The sequence below is a fragment of the Puma concolor genome, chromosome A2, assembly GCF_028749965.1.
Source record: "Puma concolor isolate L17-30 chromosome A2, mPumCon1.1.hap2, whole genome shotgun sequence".
Classification (NCBI taxonomy): Eukaryota; Metazoa; Chordata; class Mammalia; order Carnivora; family Felidae; genus Puma; species Puma concolor.
Genome location: NC_141668.1, coordinates 74,846,755 through 74,864,103, shown reverse-complemented (window position 1 = coordinate 74,864,103; position 17,349 = coordinate 74,846,755). Strand labels below are relative to the sequence as shown.

The 17,349-nt window shown below is 37.0% G+C and overlaps 1 protein-coding gene across 8 annotated transcripts in view; it reads left to right on the top strand.

Annotated features, from left to right (window-relative positions):
- AKAP9 (A-kinase anchoring protein 9) overlaps positions 1-17,349 on the top strand; it is a 153,807-nt gene that overhangs the window by 1,112 nt on the left and 135,346 nt on the right. The gene's annotated exons all lie outside the window — the stretch shown is intronic.

Sequence of the window (17,349 nt, the reverse complement as noted above, 5' to 3'; positions counted from 1 at the left end):
CAAGATATAAATAAAATAGCATATTTCTTTTAAAAATTAAATATTCGAGTATATCTTCTAGCTGGCTTCAAAGGCCCCCTTCCTCCTTATGACGACGTTACCTTTTATAGTTTATATTCTGTATATATTAGAAATAATTGTTAGCAATCATACTTGGACCACAATTAAATTATAATATTAACTGTTTTTTCTGTCTTCCTCTCCTTTCCAACCTAAAAATAAAAGAAAGGGGATCCATGATTTCAGTAATCATTGAAGGGTCATACCATGGAGAGATGCCAAGTAGATGCTCAACACAAGTTTTTTAAATGAATATGCATATAAACCAGCTTCATACTTCTGAAATACATTTGGCTTTCCCATAAGTTTCTTCTAAGATCAAAGCTTAAGTGCTTTTATGTTACCAGGTAAATTATTACTTTAAAGTCTGTAAATGGAGGGAAGGGGGAATCATGACATCTTCAGAAGCCCAAAGTTGCTTACATTTCTGCAACCTGAGGGTCTGAGCAAGCTCTGAATCCAAGAAGGTGGAGGTAAAATGTGTTTCTCCTTTGAAAGCATAGATATTCTAATTAGACATTTTTGTTACTTCAGAATTTGGATTCCCTGCCCCCAGAAGCATCTTTCCTAAAGGTATATATAAAGCAGTCTTACAAAACATTGTTTACTTTGGGCCATGCATATAATAATGGATTTATTTAAATTGATGTGGCCCCACCCCCAAAAATTCTGGTTTATTTGTATGTGTGTTTTGTCCTTTAAAACTCTGCGTATAGGTTAAAAATCTTTTTCTTTTAATAATCACTTTTATTGTAGAAGATTATCACCTCTAGAGTTGAGCCCAATTTTTCTAGTCAGAAATCTGTCAGATTTATAAGGCAAGATATGTTTGTTGGAACGTTAGCTGTATAATGTAGAAACACTGGAAACAACATTCATAGAGAATATTAGAATAAATTGTTTTTTCAGCCATATCATGTAAGTTCGGTGGAATATTATACAGCCATTAAGATTATGAAGACTGATAGAATATGGAAAATAGATTGAAAACAGCATCGTCAAAACTAGTGTATATACATTATTTGTAGAAACTTGTGTGCTTTTAGATTAGGACTTAAAAACTTTGTATTGTAAAGTCATTTAGCAAACCTACATTGAACTCCTGTTTTATACCAAGAGTTGGAAATTTAGAGGTGGTGACAGTCTCTGTTCTCAGGTTGCTCACAGTTTAGTGGGAGAGACAGACATTGAGTAAGAACAATGAAAGAGAAGAACAGTAGGATTTTGGATGAATTTTTTCATTTGTAAAAGTGCGATAAATGTTGCTACCTTGTTTAAGACTACTTTACAAAAGAAGGTTCTTGATATTAATGCAGCCAGGCATGGTGCCTACTACATAGTAGGTTCTCAATAAATATTTGCCTAATGAATGAATGAGCAGAATAACCATGAGTCGTTCATAGTAGTACTACTTTACTAGCAAGTTATAATTTAGTAACAGTAATCCAGAATTCCCTTAATTGGAAATTGTTAAAGCTGGCCTCAGAAATCACTTAAAATGATCATTCCCAAAACTTATTTAGAAACTTGGTTTTCTAAATGGCTTGTTTATTCATTGGACTTAAATATTGTATTTGATAATACAGTAGTTTTATGAATCACAACTTCTGCATTTTTTTCTTAGTGTTTGGTAAGTTAGTCATTGAAAAATTTCCTTTTTGTGTCTAGACTTTATAAATGATTATTTTTATGACTTGAGTGCAGTATAGTATGCTTTATAAAATATTTTATAATAACCAAAATCTGCAATGGTAGAATAAATTCTGATATATGTAGCCATTAAAATAATACTAGGAAGACTTTGAGTTGGGAAAATGTCCACAAATAATGCCAGGTTAATAAAAATGTTACCATAAAAGATGTATGTACATATGTATATGTGAAGACACTTGAAAAAAATGCACTGAGATATAAATGATGGTTCTCTCTTGTGTGGTGGGTTATTGGCAATTTTGTTTTCTTTACACTTAGTATTTTCCAAATTGTCCACAATATATTTCTTTTAGGATTAGTAAAACATGTTTAAATGCCATTTTTAAATACAGTAAAAGCTTATCAAATACAATATAAGGAAGAACTTGTTATATTGTAGTATGGTTATTACAGAGAATAAAAAAATGAGGCACAGAATAAACTAGGTTTCCAAAGGACCCTCAGTTTGGTGTAGTCCTGCAACCTTAGTTCTTATTGTTGCTTGTATTACATATTTGGGAGCCTATAGTAGACTTGCACAGACTCCCTTTCTGTTTTGTAGTTCTTTTTTCTTTGTTGTGTATTCTCATTGCCGTGGTCACAGTCATCTTGCCTTGCTCCATCTGATCTACTTCTTCCCCTAATTTGCTATTTTAGATTTGCTGTGACTAGACAACCCAGTAAGTGAGTGTGATAGAATGGTTTATAAAAATCAAAATCAATGAAGCCCAGTTAGTGGGCTTTATGACAGTTCAGTTTTTCTACTACCTGTTGGTTTTTTTGGTTGCTCTTGGGTCCTCAGCTACTTCCTTGGTATTAATGTAGCAAGAAGCCGGACCCATGGAGATGTGAGACATTACTGCATTATTAAGTAAATATTTTCACAGCTGGACTACCCTATTTACCGGCTGCTAACAGGGATGGCACTACATAGGCTGTCCTTGTGTTAAACTACTTTAAGTGACTTCATTTTTTTCCAAGTTAAATTATTTACACTGTTATATAAAGAAAGTATTGTAATGTTAGTGAACAAAATTAGAGGACAGTTGTGTATTTAATATTATTAATGTTATTACTCCTGTAAATTCACATTGGGTATACTTGACATTCTATCATGTAGCAGAATACAGTAAAACCAAAGTTTTGCTATTCAGCATTGTATGTAATTGGCATTATTTGGTGAATAATTATTATTGCTATTATTTTTTAATGTTTATTTTTGAGAGAGAGAGAGACAGTGCAAGCGGGAGAGGGGCAGTGCAAGCGGGAGAGGGAGACACAGAATCTGAAGCAGGCTCCAGGCTCTGAGCTGTCAGCAAGGAGCCTGACGCAGGGCTTGAACTCACGAACCATGAGATCATGACCTGAGTCAAAGTCTGACCCTTAATCGACTAAGCTACCCAGGCACCCTCATTTGGTGAATAATTATTAAAACTTTTGCCTCTTGCACTCAGTAAGTAGTAATTATATGATTTTTGTTTAATGAGCATTTTGAAGAGTAGTGCCAATTGTATGCAAAAAAGGACAGTGCTCTGTGCAAGCTGTATATTAGGTTATTGACAGCGAGACTTTTCAGTTACTGCTTCCACTCTGATAGACAAAGTTACTTATGGTGTAAAATTGTTCTCTGCATATTTCAGATACACTGCTCCACTACTAAGAAAGTTGCTCTTCATCCTTGTTTCTTTAAAATTTTCTTTCTTTCTTTCTTTCTTTCTTTCTTTCTTTCTTTCTTTCTTTCTTTCTTTCTTTCTTTCTTTCTTTCTTTCTTTCTTTCTTTCTTTCTTTCCAATCATCATTTGCTGTAACAGTTCATTGTGACTTAAAAACTAATTCATGGGGCGCCTGGGTGGCTCAGACGGTTGAGCGTCCGACTTCGGCTTAGGTCACGATCTCATGGTCCGTGAGTTCGAGCCCCGCGTCGGGCTCTGGGCTGATGGCTCAGAGCCTGGAGCCTGCTTCCGATTCTGTGTCTCCCTCTCTCTCTGACCCTCCCCCCTTCATGCTCTGTCTCTGTCTCAAAAATAAATAAACGTTAAAAAAAAAAAATTTTTTTAAAAAAAACTAATTCATGACCTTCAGGCTTTGTTGAAAAACAAAACATCATTTTTAGGTTACGAGCCTTAAGAGGGATAATACGGAGAAAAGAATGAGTAGAATAAGCTTCTTAAAACGTATATTGAAGAAAGGTTTCTAAGGCAAATCCAAGAAATGTCAGGAATCAGATCAGATGAAAAATCCAACGAAGAGAGATTTAACAAGCAGGTCCCTCGTGTCAGTGAAACTGAAAGCTGAATGAGAACATGGAAGAGAGGAAGTGAAAAAGATAGGATATATCCAAGTGATTAGAATATCACTTGCCCAATAGACAAGATTGGACAGAAATTATTTTTACTAAACAAAAACTTTTAATACATAAAGGTTGTAGGAAGAGCTAAACGATGTCTCTAAAATATCTCTTATAGGCCTACTGATTACTGAAATGTAAACAAATTTCTAGTATGGAACTAGAAAAAGTTCTCATGGTAAATTATTAAACATTACATGATAAGGAACATTATTTATATTTCTTTAAGACACCACTAAAATTGAAATTAGTCATTTCATTGGTTAGCATCTCTTTTAAAACTTTAATTTGGAAAAGCTTCAGAATTTTAAAAAGTTTATTTATAGAGGCTGTTTTGCATGTGGGGTCTATATGTGTGGGAATTTATAATACTGCTACTTGGCATACTAGAAAAGGCAGTAGGACTTTAGAGACATTTATTTGCTTATTTGTTCAGCTGACATTTTTGAACGCCTACAGTTGCAACTATGGACTTTTACTTAGCAAGCATTATTTAAATTATCACAAATTGTGTACTTTATGATCTTTGAGAATAATCCTGTTGCAGGACATGAATCTCAACAGGTGTTGTGAAGAATAAGTGAGATAGTGATTGAGAACTTTTTGAGTTCTCATGCTAGATACAAAGAAGCTGTGATTTTTTAAAATTGAGATGAAATTCACATAACAAAAATTAACCATCCTAAAACAATTCAGTGGCATTTAGTAAGTACACAGTTTGTAACCACCAGTTCCATGTAGTTCCAAAACATTTTTATCATTCCACAATAAAACCTTGTACCCATTAAGCTGAAACTCTCATTCCCTCCTTTTAACAGTCCTCAGCAACTACCAATCTGCTTTCTGTTTCTGTGTGTACCTATTCCAGATATTTCATATAAATGCACTCCTATAATGTTTGACCCTTATAGTCTGGCTTTTTTCACTTGGTATAATATTTTCAAGGTTCATCTGTGTTGTAGTATGCATCAGTATCTCAGTTCCCTTTTATGGCTGAATATTCCATTTTATGTAGCAATTACTACATGTTGCTTATTCATCCATTGATGGGCATTTGAGTTGTTGCCGCCATTTGGCTATTACGAATAGTACTGTGATGAGCATTCATATATAAGCATTTGAGTACCTGTTTTCATTTCTCTTGAGTATATACCTAGGAATGGAATTACTGGATCATAAATTAATTCTGTGTTTTTTTAAGGAATTGCCAAAGTGGTTTTCCAAGTCAGCTGTACCATTTTACATATCTGCCAGCAGTGTATGAGGGTTCTGATTTCTCCATATACTCACCAACGTTTGTTTTCTGTTTTGTTTTTTTAAATGTTTATTCTGAGGGAGAGAGAACATGGGTGGGGGAGAGGCAGAGAAAGAGAATCCCACTCAGGCTCCCCACTGTCAGCACAGAGCCTGATGTGAGACTCGATCTCTGGAACTGTGATATCATTACCTGAAATGAGCTGAAATCAAGAGTCAGACACCTAACCAACTAAGCCAGCCAGGCCTCCCTGTTCTCTATTTAATTATAGCCATTCTAGTGGTGGGAGGTGGTATCTCATTTGTTTTGATTTGTGATTTTCTTCCTAGTGATTGAGGATGTTGAGCATCTTTTCATGTACTTTTTGGCCGTTTGTCTATCTTCTTTGGAGAAATGTCTATTCTAAAGTCCTTTGCTTATCTTTTAATTAAGTTGTTGCCAATTGTTATATAATATTATATTTGTATGCATTTTTTTCTGCATACAGAGAATGAGAATACATGTGCTTGGGCAGACAGTAGAGGGGCAGAGAGAGACATACATTTCAGTAGGATCATCTTCCATCTTTTGCTTGTTTGTTTATTTATTTTGAGAGAGAAAGTATGAGTAGGGGAGGGACAGAGAGAGAAAGAGGGAGAATCCCAAGCAGGCTCCACACTGTCAGCTTGGAGCCCGATGTGGGGCTTGAACCCTTGAACCTTGAGATCATGACCTGAGCCAAAGTTGGATGCTTAATCGACTGGACACCTTGGTGTCCCCATCTTGCCTTTTTTTTTTTTAAGCCCTTAAAAAATTTAAACTTAAAAAAGTTTTAAAGCAATTTAAACTGTTGCTTCCTTTGAATATTAGGTTCTTGGTTGAGTTGATTAGAGCGTGATGCTAAAGTTTGATTTCTGTGTGGGCAGTGAGTCATCCCATTCCCCGGCCAGCTGTTTTACAAGTGCATGCAGTTGGTCCAAGGGGCACCTGTTGGGTTTTTGGCTTGATCGTTACCAATCCATTTTTGCTGTGAGAACAAAATAACCCAATCTTGTTTAGTAACAAAAGGGTCTGTCATTTTCATATGTGAACACACTTGATCTGTACCAGTATTTCACTAATATATTTCCCTTTTACTATTAGTGTTTTTGTGGTAGTAGTCATCAAAATATATTTAGGGTACTTAATGTGATCTTGTATGCTGCATAGAGTTTAGGTTGATTTGCACATGGATTTGACTCCATTAATTGTTCCAGAAGTTTTTATATGTTACTTATTTATTTTTTGCCTAGGTTATTTATTTAAATCTATAGATTATTTTGTACCATGAGAAATTCCTTTATCCTTTTTGTTCATGAACAGTATAGTGTTTGTTTGAAGTTGACATCAGGGTTATGATTGTTATTGTGGTATATACCGTTCACTTAGATTTTTATGTGGTCTGAATGTTTTTCTGTCTTTTTTCCCCCTTTGAAGAGATCATTTCTTAAAGCCCCAAAGTTACTATTTCGACTAGTAAAAACTACACTAAACTTTAGTATTTAAAATCCTAATCTGTAAAAATTTGAATTTGTAAATTGTACTGATTGAATATGTTCTCTGATTTACAGTTCTCTGAAAAACAGGGTATAAAATCTAGAATCATTTTCCCTTTCTTTTTTTCCCCCCTTTTTTTGGATAGTGAACACACTACAAAATTCCTTGTTCACTTAAGAATCATTTATTGTGGTCTTTGGGATTAAGCTGTATGTATTCCTCAGAAGTCTCACTTTTATTCAAGTTGATATTGCCTTATTGTTTTCCGAGGGAAGAAGATATAGTTAGGGACCAATCATAACTACAAATATTTGTTGTCCATATTTATCAAGAATCAAATTTAACATATGAAAGTATGTGAAGGAGATGCAGGGGATTGCGATGGACTTAGGGCAGTGGTCCCATTTAATTAGCACACCATTTATGGTCTGTTGACTGTGCATATGTATGTTGATTTCGTAAGTCAAATAAATGAGTACGTACTCTAAAGGACAAGGTATTAGAAAATGTGTAAAAACTGCAGTATCTGCTGGAAGTTTATATATGAAATAATGGGTTTTGGCTAAAAATTATAGAAACTATTTTCTATTCATAGACAACTTAAGAATACTGGAAATATTTGTAGGTAAAGGATTTTACATTTTCCCAATTAATATTTAAATTTTAATTTGCGTAAATTCCTTTTGTAATGAAAATATTTCTCTAAGCTTTTTTACTCAGTGACTTCCCTTTAATGAGAGCTCACTTTTCCACTTCAACCAATAGCACTTATAAAGTTTGAAAAGAAGAGAATAATTCAGGATATATATATATATATGTGTGTGTGTGTGTGTATGTATGTGGGTTTTTTTAGTTGAGAAGAGCATATATTAAACTTTTTTTTTAAGTTTATTTTTTGAAAGAGACTGAGACAGTGTGAGTGGGGGAGGGGAAGAGAGAGAATCTCAAGCAGACTGCACTGTCAGAGGCAGGGCGAACGCGTGAAACTGTGAGGTCATGACCTGAGCCGAAACCAAGAGGCCAGCACTTAACCAGCTGAGCCACCCAGTCGCCTCAAGAAGAATATATAATTTTATTTTATTTTATTTTTTTTTTTAAACATTTTTTTTTTCAACGTTTATTTATTTTTGGGACAGAGAGAGACAGATCATGAACGGGGGAGGGGCAGAGAGAGAGGGAGACACAGAATCGGAAACAGGCTCCAGGCTCCGAGCCATCAGCCCAGAGCCCGACGCGGGGCTCGAACTCACGGACAGCGAGATCGTGACCTGGCTGAAGTCGGACGCTTAACCGACTGCGCCACCCAGGCGCCCCAAGAATATATAATTTTAAAATTCGAAGGATAAAATCCAGTATAAGTCATTTTAATAGGCCTCAGGGTTTTAATCTTAGGACAGAAGAGTCTATATAAAGTATTTTTTTCCTTTAGGATTTGAATTTAAACTTAAAAAATTTTTTTTAAGTTTATTTATTTTTGAGAGAGAGAGCACGCAACCAGGGGAGGAGTAGAGAGAAAGGGAGAGAGAATCCCAGCAGGTTCCATGCAGTCAGCACAGAGCCTGACTTGGGGGCTTGGTCCCATGAACTGTGAGATCATGACCTCAGCTGAAATCAAGAGTTGGAGGCCCAACCAACTGAGCCACCCAGACACCCCAGAATTTAAACTTTTTCGATGCTCTACAGTTCTTTTGTATCTCGTGTGCCATCATATTTATGAGGCCTAGTAGTTTATATCTATTCAGAAAGCATCAGTTGAAAACTAAGATCCTCTGAAGTATTCTGGGATTATTTTCCTATGTCCTGCAAACCCATAACCCAATCCTGTTTATTGTTTTTTATTTTTTATTCAAAATCTGTCTCATACTTAGCCTTTTTCTTCCCATTCTAACACCATTCAATCAGTACCCAGTAAAACCAGGCCCACTTTACCTCACTTCCCTGGCACTCTCCTTTACCTTTCAGATCCAAATAGTCACCATATTCTGCTGGTTTTACTTTCTAAATATTTCTTGTGTTATCCCCACTTCTGTTCTTCATTATCTCTCACTTGGACAATGGGAAGGTTGACAGTGGAAGAAAGAATACAAATTCAGTAATAATAGCTACTAACTATTGAGCACTAATGCTAGTAGACATTATGCTAAGGATTTTATATTTATTACCTCATTTAATACTTACAGCTGTTCTAAGAGCTGTGGATAATGTTGCTATTCCTATTTTACGGGTGGGAAAACTCAAGAGGTTAAGTCATTTGCACAAAGTCATAGTGGCAGAGCAAGGATTGAAACCCAGTCTGACCCAAGAAATTTTGTCCTTAACTTCAACCTTACATGTGCTTTTAAGTCTTTTTTTTTTTTAATTAATTTATTTATTTTGAGAAAGAGAGAGAGAGAGAGAGAGAGAGAGAGCTAGCCATGCACCAGGGGAGAGGAGCAGGAGGAGCAGCAGAAAGAAGGAGAGAGAATCCCAAACAGGCTCTGTGCAATCAGCACAGAGCCTGATGTGGGCTTGATCTCACAAACCTGTGAGATCATGACCTGAGCTGAAATCAGTAGATGGGTACTTAACCGACTGAGCCACCCAGGTGTCCTGGTCATTGTTTGTTGTGAAGGATAAGGAAGATGTTATCATCTGAATGTTTGTGTACCTCCCCAAAATTCATATGTTGAGATCCTAACCCCTTTGTTGGTAGTATTAGGGAGGCGGGGGCCTTTGGGAAGTGATTAGGTCATGAGGGCAGAGCTAAGAGGGCAGAGAGAATAGGAGAGTTTGAGTGAAATGGGTGTCTGAGAGGGGCACCTGAGTGGCTCAGTCGGGTAAGCCTCTGACTTGAGCTCAGGTCATGATCTTGCTGTCTGTGAGTTTGAGTCCCGCAAAGAGCTCTGTGCTGACAGTTCACAGCCTGGAGCCTGCTTCAGATTCTGTGTCTTCCCCTCTCTCTGCCCCTCCCCCACTCACGCTCTCTCAAAACTGAATAAACATTACAAAAAGAAAGAGATAGGGAATGTGGGCATGTTTGGAGGGAAAGAGCTATTTGAGTAAGATGAAGGTAAGTTTTGTTTTGGATATGTTGAGTTGGAGGTGCCTATTGGGCATCCTAGAGGAATGGTCCAGTGTAAAATTGAATGTGTCTGCAGCTTCAAGACAGAAGCCCATGCTAGAGATAAATATTTGGTTTGAAGATATTCGCTGGCACTCTGGGAATGAGGGTTTCACTCAGGAAGAAGACTAATGCAGACTGAGTTGAATCCTGTGGAAGCACCCATGTTTAAAAGGCAAGTGAAGAAGTATCTGCACAGGACACTGAGACACAAACTGTTCACAAAGCTAGGAGTTGATGATGTCTGTGAAATGGAGAAGACAGAGTTTTAAGTAAGGAGGAGTAACTAGTCAAAAATAAGCAATCAAGTGTAATGGAGACTTCATTGAAAAGTGACCTTTAACTTTAGCAGCAATTGGTCAGATTGGGAAATGTAGAATTCAGATTGGGAAATGAATGGGAATCAGGTGGTATGTGCTAACTAACTTTTCAATATATTTACTGTGAAAAGCAGTATAATTGTAGTCGTTATGAGCTTGGACTAGACCAGACCATCTGGGATCAAATTATGGCTCTGCCATTTTTTAGCTTTGTGAATTTAGGCAAGTTACTTAACTTCTCTGTGCCCCTGCTCCCATCTGGAAAGTGAGAATAAAGAATAGTACCAGCCTTGGGGCGCCTGGGTGGCGCAGTCGGTTAAGCGTCCGACTTCAGCCAGGTCACGATCTTGCGGTCCGTGAGTTCGAGCCCCGCGTCGGGCTCTGGGCTGATGGCTCAGAGCCTGGAGCCTGTTTCCGATTCTGTGTCTCCCTCTCTCTCTGCCCCTCCCCCGTTCATGCTCTGTCTCTCTCTGTCCCAAAAATAAATAAACGTTGAAAAAAAAAAAAAAAAAGAATAGTATCAGCCTTGGGCTTCAGCTAATATATATAAAGCTCTTAGAGTATTGTCAAATTATGAAAAGTGTTTGAGAAGTATTTTAGCTATCATCATCCTCTTCATGTTGGAGCATGGAGGGTCAAGCTGTATAGCAGAAAATCAGATTCAAGACATAGGCGGGGACCAGCTAATGAGACACCATACGTGTTATTTAAAATAGTGTGGATTTTATCCTAAAAGTAGCAAAAACTGTTAAAAGAATGTATAGGTAGTATGTTTAAGCTCTGAAGAGATTATTCCTTTCCAAAAGCTATATCCCCTAGTCAGTTAGGTATGTTGCCACCAGGTGGCAGTTCTGTTATTGTTATACCGATGGAGCAGTAAAACCATTTTTTTTTAAAAATATAAAATATTGACTTGATTAACATAGCTAAATGTAAATGCCCTAATTCTAGTAGGGCTTTTTTATTCTCAAAAACCTGAGGTGTTATGTAAGTGAAGGAGAGAAAGTAGAGGGTTATTTTAAAGATAGATTTCAAAGGAAGGTAAATGAAGTATAGTTGGGCTTCATGGGAAACTGAAAAGGCATTTGGAACCAGTGCTGTTCTCTACATCATCTCTTATCTTTCACGGTATCTGATACTCCTTTTGCAAGTCAGCTTCCTTTGCCTGTACACTAGTTTACACGTGACCAAAAATTATAGGATGAGTCATCAAGTCTTTCTATTTAATGAGGTTGTTTTTCACTATATACACTTTTAAAAAAAAAGAAGGGGAGAGAACATTAAGGAGTGTAAGCATATTTCTTTATAGAATAAGTATCTAGCCTAGTGGTTCCCAAACTTTGCTGCACAACAGAAGCACCTGGGAAACTTCAAACAGTTTTGAATCCTAGGTCACACTCCATCCCCAAATCAGAATATCTAGGCTGGGAGCCAGGACTCACTATTTTTTAAAGATCCTCAGTATGCAGTAAAGTTTCAGTTCCAGAAGCATCGCCACTTTGTGTGATCTGCAACATTCCTCTCTCATAAGTCAGTTACTTTCCTTGGTGTGCAACTGAGGACGTAGGAGAACTGGCTGTGTTGGATACAGAGAAAAATATTTCAGTCTGTAATGTTACTAGTAGGTTCATCATGTGAATTGTACTTTATGGTTAATTTTCAGGGATATTTATAGATTTCTAGGATTATCATATCATACACTGATTTTAGAATCCTTCATGTAAGATGCATCTTCCCTCTGTTACCTTTCTGGACATCTTTCTTACCTCCTTGTTCCCTAATTCCAGAAGAATAGACTAGACTTCCCTCTTTTCTCCTCAAACTAGAGTGTGAGGAGAGGCAGGAGTGTCACAGATGGTAGGAGCTATGAGCACTGGCTAATTTCCTCAGAAGGAAATTCTGCATACTTTAAAAATACCTAAATTAATTATGTTTCACCTACAAAAGAATAAATATAAAATGTATAGGTAAGATAAATTATTTAAAAAACTACTTTTATACTTACACATCACCCAGCTTAAGAAATATGTACATTCAAATACATTTGAAACTCTTCCCCCTCGCATAATCTAATCTCACCCCTGTCCCACCTCAGGTAACCACAATTCTGAATTTTATTGTTGCCTTGCTTTTCTCGATCGTTTATGTATACATAAACGGATTTATTCATTCTGTTTTTTAAATTAATGGTATGTTGCAAGCAGTCTTTAGTGATTTGCTTTATGTTCAATGTTAACACAGAGAGTGTTCTTTCCTACATATAATATTCTATTATAGGAATTTGCCTTAGTATCAGTGAGCATTTGGGTTGTTCCCAGTTTGTTTGTTTTTTTAACTACTGTTGCTGCTGTGTTAACTTTTGTCCATCTGCTGATGCCCAGCACGTGCCAAGGGCCCTGATGTGTGCAGAGATTGTGATCCCAAGATCTGTCAGTACTTGGGGAGTAGTGACTGTGTTGGGGAATGTGGCAGGAAGAGGAACTGAAGCCAAAAGCAATATTTGTAATATTTGTGTGTTTATTACATATCTCATTACATCACAGAAATGATCTCTTACAGATGTCCTTCAGAGCTGTTGATGAACACTGGATACCTGATGGGATGGGCCATGAACCAACCAGATGTAGCAGTTCTTCTATTATTAAGTTGACTAGATTAGTTCTTCTTTTATTATCAAATTGATAATTCCTGCAAAAAGAAGATACATGTATCAGAATAGTAGCCTCTAACCTGTGGCTTATAAATGAAACCTCAAGTGATAAACTGGCATGTGTTTATGTTGCTGAGAGAAATAGTATATTACAGGTATACCTTGATTTAAGAATTCTCCTTTGTAAAAACTGTATACTTCTTTCATTTATTTTTAAAAGAGATTAAACTTCATAATAGAGAGAGACTAGATAAGATCAGGGCAAGATCAGATCTCACTGTTCATTGTTAATAACTGAGGTGATATTGAGAAGAAGCAGAGGTAGATGGTGAGTGAACAGTGAAGGTGTAATGACCCGTCAGTGTTGTCAGTCGTGCTTATGAGGAGGTGTGGTAACAGTGTCTGGAGAGGCTGATGAAAGTGGCTAGGTCCCAGGACAGCTTATTCCTGGAGCTCTACCTTCTTTCTGCTTTTTTGGGATGAGATTTGTGGTAGGTGTATAGTTGTATTATATCCTTTTAAAAACAAGTGATATTAGGGGTGCCTGGGTGGCTCTGTCTGTTAAGCATCGAACTCTTGGTTTCGGTTCAGGTGAGTTTGAGCCCTGCATCAGACTCTGTGCTGACAGTGTGGAGCCTGCTTGGGACTCTCTCTCTCCCTCTCCCTCTGCCCTTCCCCTGCTTGAGCAAGCTGTCTCTCTCAAAATAAATAAATAAACCCTAAAAAAAAAAAGGTGGTATTAAATCGGTTAGTGAATATTCTTTACAGATCTGTGGGGGAGGAAGACAAAGATCTTTCAAAGAAGAAAACAATCACCCATAGTCTGAACCCACAAGTAATCACTCTTAGTTTGTTGATTCTTGGTTTCTTTGTATATTTTTAAATTTAACTTGTATCATACTCTTTATGCAATTCTGGCTTCTTTTCCCCTGACTTTATCTTGAGAGCATTTTCTCACATTAAAAATTTTTTGAAAACATTTTTGACAGTTACATAATTTACAGTGTATGATTATGCAATAATGTAACCATGGACCAGATATATAATCTTTTTTTAATAATTTTATTTATTTTAAATAATCTCTGCACCCAGTGTTCAGTTCAAACTCATGACCCCGTGATCAAGAGTTGCATGCTCTTCTGACTGAGCCAGTTGGGCACCCCATCTGTTTATTTAATTTTTTTTTTTTTTTAATGTGTGAGGGAATGAGTGCAAGTGGGGGAGGGGCAGAGAGAGAGAGGGAGACGGAGGATCCAAAGCGGGTTCAACACAGGGCTCGAACTCAATGTACTGTGAAACTGTGACCTGAGCCATAGTCAGATGCTCAACAGACTGAGCCACTCAGGTACCCCAACTCCATCTTTTTTTTTTTAAGGGAACTGTGCAGATATTCTGAAGTTCAGAGGAATAATGCCTAAAATTGTTGCTTAGTGTACCTCTTTTTTTTTTTTAAGTTTATTTATTTATTTTGAGAGAGAGCGTGCATGAGCTAGAGAGGGGCAGAGAGAGGGGGTGGGGGGGAGAGAGAGTCCCAGGCAGGCTCCACACTGTCAGCACAGAGCCCAGTGTGGGGCTTAAACTCCTAAACCATAAGATTGACCTGAGCAGAAATCAAGAGTCGGACGCCTAACTGACTGAGCCACCCAGGTGCCCAGTGGTGCCTCTTTTTTAATCATTCTTTTTTGTTCAACAAATACTTATTGAGCAGCTATGTGCAGGGGCATCTGGGTGGCTCAGTAGGTTAAGCAGCCGACTCTTGGTTTCAGCTCAGGTCATGATTTCACAGTTCATGAATTCAAACCCTGCTTTGGGCTCTGTGCTGATAGTGCAGTGCCTGTTTGGGATTCTCTCTCTCACCCTCTCTCTGCCCCTCCTGCTCACTTGCACGTTTTCTTGCTCTCTCTCTCTCTCTCTCTCTCTCAAAAAATAAGCTAAACAAACAAAAAGAACCTCTGTGAAGGCACTCTTCTAGACTTACAGTATTATGTGGGCTTTGATTTTGATTAAAAATCCCTGCCTTCCTGGAGCTTATCATCTAGTTACCTGTTCAGAAATAAGTTGACCGCATAATCAGTAACATGAGCCTAAAACAGTATTTTGATAATTTTATGTACTTAGAGGAGATCTGTTCTAAACACTAAGGTCATTCTACTTTTTATTCCGTATATATCATCTTTTTTCATTTGGGATCATTTAGTAATAGATACTGTCTATTGTATTGTTTTTTCAGTGTTTTTTTAAGCTTTTATAATGTAAAATTTTAGTTTTTCCTCCTTTATAATTGAGAGTAGGAAGAGGAAAAATGATAGGGAACAATTGAAAAAAATTTTTCAGTAGAGCCCTTAAAACTAGAAGAAACCTTCAAAGATCCTTCTAATCTACCTCTTCATTGTGCAGTTGAAGGTACTGAGTTCTGCTGAGGTCAAGTGGCTTGTCCAGCATCACAAAGCTAGCTTATTAGAACCTCCTTAGATACAGTGGTCCAGTACTCTATTGTATGTAATCCATATACTTTTATGAAACTTTTTGTTTTTGGTCATTAGGGAAATGCATTTTAAAGTGTATTTGTTTTTGAGAGAGACTGAGACAGCGTGAGCTGGGGAGGGTCAGAGAGAGAGAGAGAGGGAGAGTGAGAGAGAGAGAGAGAGAGAGAGAGAGAGAGAGAATCCCAAGCAGGCTCCATGCCATCAGCACAGAGCCCTCTGTGAGGCTCGAACTCACGAAACCGTGAGATCATGACCTGAGCCAAAACCAAGAGTCGGATGTTTAACCGACTGAGCCACCCAGGCACCCCTGAAACATGACTTTCATTCAACAAATGTTTGTGCCGACTATGTGCCATACAATGAAATGTGTTAAAATGTGCAAAATTAAGGTGATTCCTTAGACTGCAGAATCTGTTTTCTTCTCAGACATGGTGTTCCAAAACTAATAAAAAAAATCTACATTGAATGAGATTATAGTATATAAATAAGACTGGGGACTTAACAAATATAAAGTTCTGAGGTCTTTTCCATATCTGATATGTTGGGGGCTATTTGGCACTGTTATTTGGAAAATATGCTTCAGAGCATCCTTAAAATGTTGCTTTTGTCTTCTTTGCTTTTCAGTTGCCCTACATACAAATTGTCTTTGGGTCAACTGTTGTAATCTTCTTTTTGTTTCCATAGTTAGGCCCCTGGAGTTTTGTTGTAATAGTTTGTACAGCATTCTTGTGCAACATTCATTAAGGAATATTAAAAAGGTTTAAAGGCAGCACTGACAAGTACCAATAGTCACCGTAATTAGAATTAATTAGGATTTCTTAAATTTTCTACAGCAAAAATAGAAAATGGCTCAACTTACAGCTGTTTTTGGAAACTGGAGAGACTAGATAACATTCAAGAAATATTTTATAGTGTTCTCTTTGGGTGTGTGTGTGTTGTTTTGGGTGAGTTTTTCTCCCAGTCTTGTCAAAAACGTGTTTGTTGGTTTGGTGATTTCGTATATTCATGCCTTTAAATTTAGCATTCTGGGATTTAAAGTATAATGACAAATGAGGGAGGAAAAGGAACTCAGAATGCATGGAATATAAATTGGCATCATGGAAAAACTACTGGATTTGGAGTCAGGTGTTCTTGTTCTCTTTTGCCACTTAACTGATTATGATCTTAGGCAAGTAATGCCTATTTGTCTTTAAATCTCAGCTTACACATTCTTTTTTTTCTAGTTGATATTCCCTGACCTCTCCCTACATCCGCGACCATATTAGGTCTTTCCATCATAGGCTTTCTTTAGTACCTGTACTTTTTTTCAGAGTGCTTTTTATCTCTTGAAATGATATATTTCTGTGTTTATATATATTCTTCCTACCTCGATTAGAATTCATAGCAGTACTGTTTGTATCTATTTGATTCATTACTACCTGCTCTGCCTTTAGCACAGTGGTGGATACATGATAGGCAGTCAATAAATATTTTTTAAATAAATGAACTACTTAATACCTGTCATACGCTGAGTAATTTCGTTCACAGATATAAAATTCCACAACCACACCTCTTACAGAAAGCCTTCTTTGAGGAAATCAGGATATGAGAGGCTCCTGTACCATCTCTTTAAAGATGTATATGTGGGAGTACTTTTGTTCATCAAATTTTACACAAACTTTTGTTTCTTACAACTCAGTGAAGTAATGGGCTGGCCTTGACTAAAAGATCATACTAGTAGGACTATATATTTTGATTCATGTCTAGCACCGTGCCTAGCACATGATGAACACTCAATGAATACTCAATAAACAAATATTACAATTAGTAGTTTTGTTGAACTGCCATTATAAAAACTTGACATGTTTTTATACCACATTTTTTAAGTTTCTTGTTTTATTAAGAATGATTACTTATAAATATTGAACTTAAGGAATAAATTATC